At 41.2% G+C, this 15,809-nt stretch overlaps 1 protein-coding gene across 3 annotated transcripts in view; it reads left to right on the forward strand.

Annotated features, from left to right (window-relative positions):
* CRADD (CASP2 and RIPK1 domain containing adaptor with death domain) overlaps positions 1–15,809 on the forward strand; it is a 180,332-nt gene that overhangs the window by 100,852 nt on the left and 63,671 nt on the right. The gene's annotated exons all lie outside the window — the stretch shown is intronic.

Here is a 15,809-nt window from a genome sequence, read left to right on the forward strand (position 1 = left end):
TACTTAGAGTAGGCTATCTGCTATATCTCAGTGGTTTATTTCCTGCTGTGGGGAGGGAGGGCCCTGCTCCATGCAGACATTCAGTGACTCAGACTTCCTGGCATTCCCCAAGAGCTTGGAACCTTCATTGGATCATCTATGTCTGGCTAGGAGGTGAGGGAAGATTGTGAGCAGGTGGATTGCACAGAAGGCTTTATGGGACAGACTGGGGATGGTGCGTATCACTTTCACTCATTTCCCACTGGCCAGTACTCAATGCCGTAGACATACCTACTTTCAAGTTAGCTCTTGAAATGTATGTCTCAGAAGGAAAACAAAATGTGTTTGTTTGGTGCACATACAATCCTCCACTACAAGCATCCAGTGATATTTGTTATGTAAATGAAAAAGAAAGAATGGATTCTCTGTTCATTTTCTTTTCTATGGATTCCTAGAGTATTAGAGCTGATAGAAGGCCTTAGCAGTGATCAAGTTTACCCTCTCTTTAGATGAGGAGTCTGAAGACCTGGGGAATTTAGTCCAGCTGTTAGTGACAGTACTAGAACTTAAACCCACTTCTCCCAAATCCTGCTATTTATTCTGCATTTAATTATTTGAAACATCATTCTTTGTTTTCTGCCATAGGGTTGCCTTTGCCTTTTGGCATATGAAGATGGAGTCTGGTCATTATTGGACTTCAGTTTTCTTTTTTTCTTTTTTTTTTTTTTTTACAAATAGTTTATTGTCAAATTAGTTTCTACATAACACTCAGTGCTCATCCCCAAAGTGCCCTCCTTCATGCCCATCCCCCTCTCCCCCCCACATCCATCAGTCCTCAGTTTTTGTCAGCATTCAAGAGTCTCTCATGGTTTGCCTCTCTCCCTTTGCCCCACCATTTCCCCCCTTCTTCTCCCCCTTGTGCCTCCGTCAAGTTCCTCCTAATCCTCCTATACGTGCAAACATATGGTATTTGTCCTTCTCTGCCTGACTTATTTCGCTCAGCATAACACCCTCAAGGTCCATCCATGTGGCTACACATGGCCAGATTTCATTGTTTCTCATTGCCATGTAGTATTCCATGGTATAGATAAACCACATCTTCTTGATCCATTCATCTGTTGATGGATACTTAGGCTCTTTCCATGTTTTAGCTATTGTGGAGAGTGCTGCTATGAACATTGGGGTACACGTGCTCCTATGCCTCAGCATTTCTGTATCCCTTGGGTAAATTCCTAGCAGTGCTATTGCTGGGTCATAAGGGAGTTCTATTGTTAGTTTCCTGAGGAACCTCCACACTGTTTTCCAGAGGGGCTGTACCAGTTTACATTCCCACCAACAGTGCAGGAGGGTGCCCGTTTCTCCACATCCTCGCCAGCATCTAGAGTTCTCTGATTTGCTCATTTTAGCCACTCTGACTGGCGTGAGGTGGTATCTCAGTGTGGTTTTGATTTGTATTTCCCTGATGAGGAGGGATGCTGAGCATCGTTTCATGTGTCTGTTGGCCATCTGGATGTCCTCTATGGAGAAGTGTCTGTTCATGTCTTCTGCCCATTTCTTCACTGGGTTGTTTGTTTTTCGGGCGTGGAGTTTGGTGAGTTCCTTATAGATTCTGGATATTAACCCTTTATCTGATATGTCATTTGCAACTATCTTTTCCCATTCCGTTGGTTGCCTATTAATTTTCTGGGTTGTTTCCTTGGCTGTGCAGAAGCTTTTAATCTTGATGAGGTCCCAACAGTTTATTTTTGCTCTCGATTCCCTTGCTTTTGGGGATGTGTCAAGTAAGAAGTTGCTGCGGTGGAGGTCAAGGAGGTTGTTTCCTGCTTTCTCCTCTAGGGTGTTGATAGTTTCCTGTCTCACGTTCAGGTCCTTTATCCATTTTGAGTTGATTTTTGTGCATGGTGTGAGAAAATGATCTAGTTTCATTCTTCTGCATGTTGCTGTCCAGTTCTCCCAACACCATCTGTTAAAAAGGCTGTCTTTTTTCCATTGGATATTCTTTCCTGCTTTGTCAAAGATCAGTTGGCTGTATACTTTTGGGTCCACTTCTGAGTTCTCAAGTCTGTTCCATTGGTCTATGGGTCTGTTTTTGTGCCAATACCATACTGTCTTGAGGATGACAGCTTTGTAGTAGAGGCTGAAGTCTGGGATGGTGATACCTCCCGTTTTGGTTTTATTTTTCAGGATTACTTTGGCTATTCGGGGTCTTTTGTGGTTCCATACAAATTTTTGAATAGTTTGTTCTAGTTTTGAGAAGTATGCTGGTGCAATTTTGATTGGAATTGCATTGAATGTGTAGAGTGCTTTAGGTAGTAATGACATCTTAACTATATTTATTCTTCCTATCCATGAGCATGGAATGTTTTTCCATTTCTTTGTTGGACTTCAGTTTTCTTTGGAAGGAAGAATTTGGTATTTTAGGGTAAGGTAATGGGATAGACACTGCAGGGGCTGGAGGCTTCATAGCCAGTGGGTATTTTGTACTGAGAGTGCGAATTAATCTTCACTCACCCACTCCTGTGTTTGAGGAAACTTTCTTTCACCCCCATTTATGTGCATTGAATTATGCAAGGCAGTGTGGATGGAGCAGTGATTAAGACAGAAGCATTCACAGCCTAAGGAAGGGGTCAAGTATGTAACCACTAATTACTATATAAAATGAGAGTGCCCTGGAAGTAATAAAGTAGAAGTGACTAGCTGCTGGGGTGGGAGGGAGAGGGAGTAAAGGAAGTTTCATGGAAGTGGATATTTGAATCGGATCTTAAAGAATGGGCTCATTTATTGGGAGTTTGATTTGCCTGAAACAGACACAATTTTATTTCTGTAAGTCTGTGTAGATAACTTTGGCTGGCGGTGACTATACACTGGGAGAAATGGGGAGAAAAATGCAAACAAACAGATCAAAATCCTGATCAAGTCTCCTATATAAGATGAGCATTGAGCACTTATATTTACCATTCATTTTTCATTTTTGTCAAGTTTTCACAAGCAAACAATTACATAAGACAACCTTTGGATACAGATCAATCATCAAAAACAAATATTCTGTTGTGAGCCAGCAAGTTCTTGATACCATCCTTCTAGGTCCAAAGGGCCTTGCATAATTTTTATTAGGTACAGACCCTTAGAAGAGTTTGTAGGGGCAGGAAATACCAGGAGACTGAATCAGTGTGAAGAGGGGGGCGCACACACACACTGCAGAGGTTGTGCAAACACACAGATGGGTCTGAATTTGGGCGTTGATCTTCAAAAGTTTTCCCTGAGAGGTACTATCTGGAGCCTAAATTTGTAGGACTGATGGGAATGCTTGGGAGTTGGCATCACTCTTGCATCCTGGCGAAAGAGCATGGGTTATTCTGCGGTCTGGCTGAGAGGATTTGGGGGAGGACAAGTATAGTGAAAGTTCCACTGTTAATAAGTGGCAGCATCTATGGCTTAGAACCCAAGCTTGCCTGATGTCTGTCCTCTCTGAGTGCCACACTGTCTCTCTGGGAATGCAGGTAGGAGTCAGAATTCTAAGCTGCTTTCCATGGTTAGAATGAGGGCTGCCTGGGATCGGTCAGCAAGCAGGAGATGTTTGTTTTCTGCACCTCGCTCCTCTTTGGTGTGTCTCTTCTCTTTCTGGCGTGCATTTTCTCACACTCCCTAACATTCTCACTGTAGACTATCAGAGGACTCCTGGAAGGAGAATTTGTGTTGTTTTCTTGATTTATTTTTCAATTTTTTTTAACGTTTATTTATTTTTGAGAGTAAGAGAGTGTGAGGGGGAGAGGGACAGAGAGAGAGGGAGACACAGGATGGGAAGCAGGCTCCAGGCTCTAAGCTGTCAGCACAGAGCCCGACGCGGAGCTCAAACTCACGAATGGTGAGATCATGACCTGAGCCAAAGTCGGATGCTTTTTTTTTTTTTTCCCAAATAGTTTATTGTCAGGTTGGTTTCCATATAACACCCAGTGCTCATCCCCACAAGTGCCTCCCTCCATGCCCATCACCCCCCTCCACCCCCGACACCCATCAGTCCTTAGTTTGTTCTCAGCATTCAAGAGTCTCTCATGGTTTGCCTCCCTCCCTCTCCCCCACCATTTCCCCCCTTCTTCTCCCCCATGGTCCTCCGTTAAGTTCCTCCTAATCCTCCTATACGTGCAAACATGATATTTGTCCTTCTCTGCCTGATTTATTTCGCTCAGCATTACACCCTCAAGGTCCATCCACATTGCTACACATGGCCAGATTTCATTCTTTCTCATTGCCATGTAGTATTCCATTGAATGGATCAAAGTCGGATGCTTAACTGACTGAGCCACCCAGGCGCCCCTGAATTTGTATTGTTTTAAAACATACATACATGTTAAATTCTAAAAGCTGTCTAATAGAAAGAATTCAAGTTGTACAAAAGGGATATGAAGTGCAGTCATTGTCCCTCTTCCTAAAACCTCTGATTTTTATGAAAATAAATGTAGCTTTCTAGACATGCAGACAGACTTTTTTATAAGTGGACTCATTTAAAAATGCATTTTTCTGTAAGCCTTGTACTTATGTAAGAGAGCTTTTTATACTACCACATGGTTTTATCTTATTATTATTATTGTTCTAACCCATGGCATAGTCATCCACTCTAGGACTTTTCCATGACTCTTACTGAACAGTCTTAAGTCTTTTTTTCTTAATCCTTTGATATTTATTGCACATTCTGCTTCAGAGAACATCCTTGTAGACATCTACAAACTCCTTGTGGTAGAGTACTTGCAGTGGAGTTCCTAGATTAAAGTGCACACGTACTTAAAAATTTGATAGATATTAGTGGACTGTCCTCCAGAAAGGCTGCACTTATTTTCATTCTATCCACAGTGCGCATGAATTCATTTTTCCCAAATATTTTTCTTTTTAAAGAGGATTCTTGACTTTGGGTCAGATAAGAAGAGGCAAATAGGAGATGATGACCTAGAGAAATGAAATAAGTGATGACCTAGAGAAATAAAAACATGTTCACACAAAGACTTGTATGTAGCAGCATTACACATAAAGCCAAAAAGTGGAAACAACCCACATGTTCATTGGCTATTGAATGGATAACCCAAATCTCATATATACATACAATGGAATATTATGCAGCAATAAAAGGAGTAAGGTACTAATACATGCTATAATGTGGATGAATGTTGAAAGCATTATGCTGAGTGAAGGAAGCCAGTCATAAACACCATACATGTTTATATAAAATGTCCAGAGTGGGACAATAGAGGCAGAGGGTATATAAGTGGTTGCTGATGTGGTAGGGTTGTGAGGACAGGGGAGATTTGGGAAGCGACTGCCAATAGATACAGGATTTATCTGTATCTTTTGGGGGTGATGAAAATGTTTTACAGTTAGATTATACTGGGGGTTGCACAACTCCATGAGTAACCATTGAATTGCATATTTAAAAATTTTTTTAATGTTTTATTTATTTCTGAGAGAGAGAGAGAGAGAGAGAGAGAGACCGTGAGCAGGGGAGGGTCAGAGAGAGAGGGAGACACAGAATCTGAAACAGGCTCCAGACTCTGAGCTGGCTGTCAGCACAGAGCCTGATGCAGAGCTCAAATCCATGAACCGTGAGATCATGACCTGAGCTGAAGTCAGACGCTTAACTGACTGAGCCAGCCAGGTGCCCCTTGAATGCATATTTTAAATGGGCAAATTTTATGGTATGTGAATTATTTGTCAGTGAAGCTGTTGAAAAAATGAGCGGTCGTGGGATTCATGGAACGGGATGGAAAGGATGAGGATGTGGCCATGACCATGGGTTTATGGGACAGGCGGGAAGACAGTGTTACAGCAGTATGGCAGGGGATTTGATGGGGAAGTTATTTCTCTATGCAACACTGAGCTGTGTTCAGGTGGTTGATGATGGCCAGCTGCAGAGGTGGACGGTGGGGTTTCTCCCCTAGAAGAATGGAGACAAGGGACAGATAATGCCATGCCCTAGGTGGGGCAAGAATGGGGGTTAGTACACGAATTACTGACTCCTTGTCCTTGTTCAGTCCTTCGCATACACAGAAGTACTGTTCTCCTGGAAGGCAGTAATAGTTTCCTTTGCTGACCTAGAAATGCCTGTTGTGCTCTGGCATTTGGAAAAGGAAGGTCAGGGAGAGGAAGCTGAGCTCAGCTGCTGAGTCAAGGAGAAGGGGCGGAAGGCCTAGGGTCACAAAGGACAGTGAGGCCCTCCTTTGTGAATAAGAGCAACTTGTCCGTTTTAAACTCAGCACTTAAACTTTTTCTATATAGTGGGAGTGACTGTTCTTTTGGAATGTGTTTGCTAGCAAATATCATGATAGGAATGTTTAGAAGGAAATTATGATTTTAAGTGGCCCCTGAGTTGCACTGATTGATAAAATTTAGCTTAAGGGAAAGAGATTTAAACTTAACAGCAAATACTGAAAGTTAAAGGCAAATCAACATACCTTCCTATGAAAGCCCAGTTTTCCTTATAATCGTGGCTTTTTAAACACACTCTTTCCCCTTTCCTCTCCTTGTTACCCATCACTGTGGCTCTGTAGCACAGAGTAGATTAAACTGTAACATCTAAAACCTTCTTAGTTCCCCTGGGTCTGAAGTTAGCATCAGAAAGAACTGAGGTAGGTCGCCACCGTTCCATTTTGGAGGTTAATCTTCTTAGGTGGTTCCTACTGCTTTACCAACAGTTTGCTTTAGAAGCCAGGACAGCACGTGGTGGGTCAGTATTGACGTAATGGCAAACTTACTTTGTATCAGGCAGAAGTGTGCGGCCTCCCGAATGGGTGGAGGCTGGCTTCATGGGTAGTAAAAGAATTCATCTAAGGCAGAACAAAGGAGATAGAAATTTATTGAATATACCACAAAAGAGCAGCAGGCAGGACAGCAAAGGTGAGACTGTCCTCCAGGAGACCGTGGTGGAGGCTGTCATTAAAGGGGGGAGGTAGGGAGGTATAGGAATATATGGAATTTACCTGTGTCTGGTGTAAGTAACCCATTGGCCATCTAGGGCTTATGGATATTTTGAGGTAGATTGCCAAATGGCCCTGTTTATATTCAACCAGGGGGCTGGGGGTGACTGTGGGCCCTTCTACCTTCCTCAGTTTTCCATTGTTCAAGTTGATTGCCTAAAAGCAGCCTCTACAAGAAGTCGTTTTCTTGGTCACTGTATTTGATTCACTACCTGGAGTACACTTTATTCTCGAAGACTTCATTTAAGAATATATCATGGATATGAAACATGAGCCTTTGTGCTTGATTAGGATGTAAATAGGAACCTTACCTACTTTTAAACCCTTACAAGAAATAACTTTTCTTCTGATTTTATTTTGACTTGCTAAAGAATCTTTAGCATTGAGAGAAACTTTGGTTGGTGATTCAGAGCATGAGGGAAGGGAAGGGAGCTATTCTGGCACATATGTACTAGTTGAATAACTGGTGGATATTTTTATATGTATTTCTATTCTTAGTCTACAGCCAGTAGATAACTGGGAAGTAACTAAGCTCAGTTACACTTATCAGACTTGGTGATCTTAATTTGGATATGTCGATATCTAGACCTCTGGGGGAACTCAGTATGTTTCGCTGATTGTTGAAAGGTAAACCTCTGATGGAATTCCCTCTTTTTCAATAAACGAAAAGTAAAATTTTAACAGATTAAACTGCAAGGTAATTAAAATTGCTCCTTATCTCTGGCTATTAGCTAAGTCTTAACCATTACACATAGCCACACAGGGATTTTGCTTTTGGTTTTTGTGATTTTGGGGTTGTTTCTCGTTAACACATTTTAAGCATAGTCAATTATAGCCTGTATTAGAATTCTTTCTTGTATTAGGATTCTGGAAGTTGTAATGAATTCATAGAAGAACTCAAAAACATGAGAAATTATAGGTCAGTTATATCTGACCTATATATATCTGTAAATTAAAAAAAATACAAAAACACAAAATGAACAAAGAATGTGAGAGCAAGGTTTCTACCACTTACTGAGTTGGGGGTATGAACTTTCATCTGTTTCCAGCCCCCTTCACATGGTGACTGTGAACTGTCATGACTGAACTTCAAAGCACAGCTTGTTCTCTTGGCAGTGGCACCAAAACATTTTGATTCTGCCTGAATAACTATTATAGGTCAGTGTAGACAAGTGAGTTCTGAGAGCCTTACTTGGCTGGTTGGTGATACTGCACATGCTTAGATTTAGCAAAATGTCAAAATTGCCACAAGCCAAGATACAGTCATTGATGAGGACTTGAACTTTCTCAATGTCAGATAAATGTTTCAGTCCATGGAGAGCGGAAGTCGTTCTGCCATTTTCTTTTTTTAAACCACAGATTGAGGAAGCAATGAGATGGAAATATTACTGTGAACTTAGTTCTAACCAACTGTTACTAAAATAGAATTGACTAAAACCTTGGGAGGGAATGGCTGTGACCGTAGTGTTTTATAACTGCAAATGAAAGGAAAGTTGGACATAACCAAATAGTAATGGTGACTTCTGGAAAATATAGAGAAAAGGTAGGTATTTTTCAGTGTCCAGAGACTTGAAAAGAGGGCACTACCAAAAGAGAAAGGGAGGGAGAATGGAAGGAAGGAAGGGGATTTTTGAAAGCAAAATCACAATTTTTGGGGGGTGAAGAAGAAAAAGGAGGGAACTACTCTAAGAACAAGGAACTTTTTAGTGAGTTGGATATTAAGAGAACATGTACCCAAGACGGAAAGACAAGCACATGTTCAAGGACCAATTCAGAAGAGTGGCCATAAAACTCGTAAGAAAACACCTGCAGTGCTCAAGTTCAGACTGAGCTGAGGCAGGAGAAGAGTACTCAAGACAACAGAAAAGGGCTCTTTAACAGCTATGCTCAAAACAAGAACAAGTGAAGGCTAAGCTCATTCCTTGGGGCAGATGGAATAATGTTAACATGACAAAAAGCAGACCCACTCAATTATTTGGCTTTTCTCTTTCTCTATCAAAGAGAGCGATCTTCAAACTGGAATGTGGAACATCAACATGGTTCAGAATAAATTGAGGCACACAAGATTGGTGATGATAATAATAATTACAACTACAATTTGTTGAGTTTCCACTCAGGACTGAGTACTAGGGAGGAGAACTTAGTTACTTTTTTTCTAGTGCTTATGGTAGCTGTGGGTGGCACGTATTATTATCAACCCTATTTTATAGGCAAGAACACTGAGGCTCAGGAACATTTACAAACAAGCCCAAAGCTATGCAGCCGTTAAGTGATTAGCTAGGATTCAGATCCATGCCTGACAGGCATCAAAGTCTGGCTCTCTTGAACGGACACCCTGACTCCCATGCCTATCAGTACCTAGTGGTTTTAAACAGGCTTGTATATTCAGCTTAAATTATATTGTAAGACACATAAACAAGCAAACAGAATGCTATAGATGTTAGCAAAGAGCCATCATGTGTAATTGCAGGGAAAATAAGGAAAATGGAATATCAAAATGGTAAGACACAGACAAAGCCTGCCTTGATTTCCTTTTAAAAGGTTTACTTTGGACTGTCTAGAACAAATTGCTTGATATTGATCCTCAGCACACTTGAGACTATGCTACGCAAGCAAACAGTTGCAAATGAAAGTGAGGATCCTCGGGAAGTGACTCAGACTCACAAAGCATGCCCAATTAGACTTGTCCCTTCTTCCCTCCCTTTCCTCCCGTCTCGTTTAACTGGTCACCCTGTCATTTGATAGAGGATTCCAGAAAGCTTGTAAACAAGTTGAATTGATGTGGATTCAGTAGGGTAGATTCATATTTAATTGAACTACTTTATACAGATTATTGACTTTAGGTAGATGGGCTTTATTGAAATCAAAATACCATGTTTATGGCATTCCCCCTGCCTGTATAGCAACTCTATCAAAAAAAGGAAATGAAGTTTTATGGCTTAAGTTGTTCATGGTAAACCCCTGGTGGTTCCTGGTATTTATTCCTTCTAAGTGATTATGAATTATCTGTTTCAACATTTCTGAAGCTGTTTTCTGAAGAACACTCTATAAAGATGCTTCAAAAGTTAATAGATAGGTGTCATCTCATGAAAACACGGTTTGAGAAATGCTGATCTGTGTAATAATTTGTTGTTAAATTTTGCTAGAGATCGGCATTCAGTTCATTGATCTATGATTTAGGGAATCAGATTCATCCATCCTTTCCAAAATCTGGATTGTTTGGTTTTTCTGCAATTTTTCAGAGTATTCCACATCTTAATACACATCTGTCAGTTAATTCAGCATCCTAAATAAAATTCATCTTGTCTGGGTAACTTGGATTCCTTTAAAGGACATAGGCATGTTCTTTTTTGTTTTGGGCTTTAATCTCTATTTATACTTTACTTTTTGAGATTTAAGGAGGAATTAGACATAGTATGTATAGTGTTCAGTAGCTTAAGGTAGGAGCAGTAATTTGAAGTTACAAATAAAGAGATTTCATATCAATATAATGAAGTGCTTTCTAATAATTTGGAAGGTTCCATCAGAGGTTATATCTATTAGAGATATAAAGAGGAGATTTATATATTGGATAGATGATAGAGAAGATGGCCTTCTGACTGTAATACTCTATGATTATAGACATTTCTGGTTCCTACGTAGTCAAAACTAGAATAACCTTTGCGTACTGTCGGAATCTTACAAATCAAAGACTGTTTTGTTATGGTACCATTATTTTCCAAGAAAAGCATATGCAGTTTCCAGTTCTGAAAAGTAATTGGGGCCTTGATTATTCAAAGGGATGAGTGATTGGGCAGTGGATCTATTTTATGGACACTTCAGTTTATTCCAGTGAAGTGATTGGTTATCACCACTGCCTGTGCTTCCAATAGCACTCACTATTCTGTGTGGTTTTTACTGATCTTGAAAGAAGACAAGTCAAACTTTGGTTAGGAAACTGTTTGCATATAACCTGATTATGCTGAGATTAAAACCTTGCAGAAGTTTGAAATAAAAGGAAATTAATCTTGCCCTACAGGTAGATTGAAAGCAATGCTTCTGAAATTTTTGCCAGGACAAAGAGCTGTAGTGTTCACATTTTCAAAGCAGGCAGTGGTTCTTTGAAAGTAGCTCATTTCTCCACAGTAATGAATAAATTAGTAATGGGATTAACTCTGTTTTATTGTTGAAACAAAACATTGCTGGAAGTTACAGCTGGTAATCGGGACCAGACTTTGAGTGAGTTTAGTGGAAACATCAGCATTTTAAGACTATAACAGTCCCTCTCCCCCACCAAACAAACAAACAAACAAAAAAACAATTTTTTCCTTCATCAAGTGCATGTAACATATTTTCCATTCTTCCAAAGGAATATAACACAGAATAGTTTTATAATGTTCAGGGCACACTTGTGCTTAACAATATGAAGTGAACAAGGGACTGATAAAGTACGACTGTTGAATAAATTGCATGAAGAGTCATGTTGGGGTAACCATTATATGGTCTTGCCTGACTATAAAAATTTATGGGACACTGATATGAAAGTATTGACAGTTATGAAATCTTTTATAGGATTCTGTTACTTTTGCATCCAAAGTAACAGTACTTTTACTGTTCCAAAGTGATTCATAGCAGTGATCAGATGAGTGTTGTAAAAATGTATTCATGTGTCTCTTTCCTAGTAGATTGTAAGTGAATTGGAGGCAATTATAGATTATGTCTTGGTTATCATTGTGTTGTGCCTGGATCCCACTGCTGTGTGGAGCCACTAGGTGGATGGCCACACAGCTGCAGGGGGACCACTACATCGCGATGGTCCTCTCTCTCACATCTCCTCAATTGTGCATCCTTCCTAGCCGGGCTCTGCGGCTGTAGCACATGTTGAACGAACAAAGGCAGGAATACATGAACAGGCAAACCATTTTTGATATGTGCTGTCAGACCCTTCTGGAAATAGGACTGGCCAGGACTGGCATGGGTATCCTATGTGGCAAATGTGGCATGTGGGCACTGTTTCATAGGACTTGTGATATGGCTGCAGTCTGGCTTCCCTTTCTGGCCACTTTTGAAGCCTTTCCTGCCAATTTTCCCATTCTAAGATGCAGCAGCTGCTGGGTGGTCTCCCTTTCTCCCTCCTTCCCTCCTCCATCTCTCTCTCTCTCCCCATCTCTCTTCCCCTCCATCTCTCCCTCCCTTTTTCCTCTCCCTCCCTCCTTCCCTCCCTCCCTTCCTCCCTCCCTTCCTTCTCTTCCAATATTTTTGGAATACCTCACACATGTCAAGCACTATACTTTTGCATACATTATATATCTAATCATATATAATGTTCTCAGTTAAAAAATAAAACCTTAACTTTGCTGGGATAGGAACAAAGACACTGAGGGCTAACTTACACACACACACACACACACACACACACACACACACACACACACACACAGAAATAAAGAGAAAGTGCCAGGTTTCAACCCAATTGTCCCTGGTTTCAAATCTCCCATTCCTGCTGTTACACTATGCGGCCTCCCTGGGTTGTGCCCCATCCTTGCTCTTTCAATTTCTCTCTGACATTCCTGTCCCCTTCCACCTGCTGTTCCTTCACCCAAAACACAGACACAAACTGAGGTGGATCCTTGGCATCCCATTTTTCAAAGGGTACTGAAACTGTGGTCATCTTCTATGATACCCGCAGTGTTCAGCCCTGCTTGACTCTTCGGGCAGTGCTAGGCCATTTTCCGCTTTGCTTATCAGACCTTACTCTTTGTGTCTCCTGTTACTTCTCAGAACAACCTGAACACCATGGAAGAATTCATCTTTCTACTAGGCCAGCTGTGCCAGTCTCCTCCAGTGTGTCCTATGGTAACTCTCCCTGCTTTCTTCCAGAGAGTCAGCATTGAGGGGTGGTGGAGATCATGGGCTCTGGAGTCAGAATACCAGGGTTCAACTCCTGATTTTTGCTTCTTCCTGGCAATGTGACATTGGATAAATTATCCCTGTGTCTTAGTTTCCTGAAAAGGGAAGTTGAGAAAATATCACTATCAAGGATTGCTGATTATGGATTTATTTTTTTTTTAATTTATTTTTTTAAATGTTTATTTATTTTTGAGAGAGAGACAGAGACAGAGATAGAGACAGAGTGCAAGCAGGGGAGGGGCAGAGAGAGAGGGAGACACAGAATCTGAAGTAAGCAAGCTCCAGGCTCTGAGTTGTCAGCACAGAGCCCGACACAGGGCTCAAACTCACGAACTGTGAGATCATGACCTGAGCCATAATCGGACACTTAACCGACTGAGCCACCCAGGTGCCCCTGATTATGGATTTAATCCAGATAAAAGATCTTAAAGTAAAAAGCCCATAGTCAAATCCTCAATAAATGTCAAGTGTTATTTTGAATAAAGTCCAAGAGCCTCACTCATAGTTTAAGGCTCATCCACAAACTGCTTGGGTTTTCCTGATGTTTTGATTTCTAATCACTCTGGCCTCCTGTGTCCTTACCCTCTGGCCTCCGGTGTCCTGCCTGTTCCTCTGGTCTGTGTCATTCTGTGACACAGGCTTTGTCACCACTGTCCACTGGTAAGTCTGGATCATCTCTTCCACTAGCATCCCACTGCCTGGGCTGGGCACATCTTCCCTGTCCACTTCTGTCAGCTAGTCTCTCTTACAGAGCTTTAAGGGCCTTCTAAAGTCCCTTTCCCTTCATGAAACCTTTCTCACCAAGAGGGAGAAAAGTGAATAATTCCCCTGCTTGTACCTTTCCTGAACATAAAATGTCACTTCACCAAAATACAGTACCGCTGTGAAGTGTGTTTGTGAAGAGAAAAGAATTTGATTCCACTGTTTGCTCTGTACCTGAAGTGTGCTCAGAAGATCAACACTTATTTAGAAAAGGGGACTTGTTTCTGAGGTCACAGCTCATAGAGAAGAGGGGCTCTGATTTGACACGCCCAGTAGCACCTCTGTCTGTGATTCGTAAATTCCTGATTCCCAGAGGAGACCATTTAAACTTATCCACCAAAAACCTAACCCCTAACATGCATTCTGAAAATGGATGTTTAATGCTTTACTCAGATCCAACAGTTGAAAAGTCATCTGAAGTTTTCTAGTCTTGCATCAGGAGTATTTTAATTTCTTTGACTCGTCAATAGATGTTAACTGAAGCTTTTTTCCTCAGGGTAGATGTAAAAACCACCAGTGCTTCTTCCCAGCCATCCCTTCTTCTTTTGAAAGCTCTCAGATTTACCCCTGTGTATTGTTTGGCCATACCTTGTACTCCAAGCCCTGTGTTGGAGGAATGACTTTCACAGTCACATGGTAGGAACTGTTCTGGATCCTTAAGAAAAAACTACTACTGAATAGTGGAGAGTCTTCTCCTTTGGAAAGATGACAAAAATTATAGTGGTTTTGCCTGTCATTTAAAAATAAACAGGCTCTGAACCTGTCTGGATTTATTGGCTTTATAGAACCAGACTGAAAGTACACCATGCACCAAATTATGGCAGAACAAATTCTTCTTTAGGACATTGATGGTGGGCTGGGCTTTTCTTTCTTTCTTTGTGTGCCTCATTACTGGCAATGATTTCTGAAGCATCAGGCATTTTCCACTTTTGTATAAAATTAATCAAAGGCAGACCTGTAGTGGCCTTGAGTTACTTTTCCTTTCTGTGTTGGATCAAGGTTTTGTCATGGCTGCCATATGGTACCCTGGACTGAGGTGAGCGGGTATTCCTAAAGAGCGGTGTGTATTCCATAAAGAATGCATTTTGAATTCCAACTGGCTACGTTCTTTTACATGAACCTTCAAAAATGAGTCAATGAAGGAATATAGGCATTTAGGGAAAATTATGTGTCTTTAAGATTAAATGTGTAAGTAGGATGTTTGTTGAGGGAGAAGATGGGGATCTTGCTTGAGCAGAAGCCTTTCCTATTGCTAGATATTAACATTTTAATTTTACTTTAGTTTTCAAACTGTTTTCTCATACATAATTGCATTTGAACTACACAGAAATCCCGTGAAGGGTAGGGAAGGTATTTATTATCTCCAGCATATGAAGAATCATTCCTAAAAAAACCAGGGCTGATCATGTTGGCTCAGATTTCATGACTGAATGCAGAGGGCAGTCTTCCATTCTGAGTACAGCAATTTCCCCACTAGATCTCTCACCTGACTGTTCAGAAGGCCTGGGAGTGGGCTTAGAAATTCACATTTTTGTCACACACCCCCAAGAGACTGTTTGCGATGCAGGTGTGTAGTGGACCACACTTTAAAAAACTCCACTCTCTGGGACGCCTGGGTGGTTCAGTTGGTTAAGTGTCCCGCTCTTGAGTTTGGTGAGGTCATGATCTCATGGTTTGTGGGAGCTGCATGTCAGGCTCTGCACTGCCAGCATGGAGCCTGCATGGGATTTTCTCTCTCTCCCTCTTCCCTCTCTCTCTCCCCTTCCCCCATATGCCTGCAAACACCCCCTCTCTCTCAAAATAAAGAAATAAACATTTAAAAATGAGTAAATAGAAAACAAAAAACTTTACACTCTGTCATATTGTATCTTGGGTTTCAGCCTCTTTTTATTAAGTGTAATACTTTGAAAATACAATTTTTAAGATGGCATGTTTCACTTAAGAGAGGACTGAACAGTTCATTTTTTTAAAAAATTTTTTAATGTTTTTATTTATTTCTGAGAGACAGACAGCATGAGCAGGGGAGGGTCAGAGAGAGAGGGAGACGCAGAATCTGAAACAGGCTTCAGGCTCTGAGTTAGCAGTCAGCACAGAGCCCAACACGGGGCTCGAACCCACGAACCTTGAGATCATGACCCGAGCCGAAGTCAGACTCTTAACCAACTGAGCCACCCAGGTGCCCCTGGACAGTTCATTTAAGTGTTATGCCCCAAAACT

Source organism: Hyaena hyaena, unplaced genomic scaffold (genome assembly GCF_003009895.1).
Source record: "Hyaena hyaena isolate Hyena2069 unplaced genomic scaffold, ASM300989v1 scaffold_113, whole genome shotgun sequence".
NCBI classification, from domain to species: domain Eukaryota; kingdom Metazoa; phylum Chordata; class Mammalia; order Carnivora; family Hyaenidae; genus Hyaena; species Hyaena hyaena.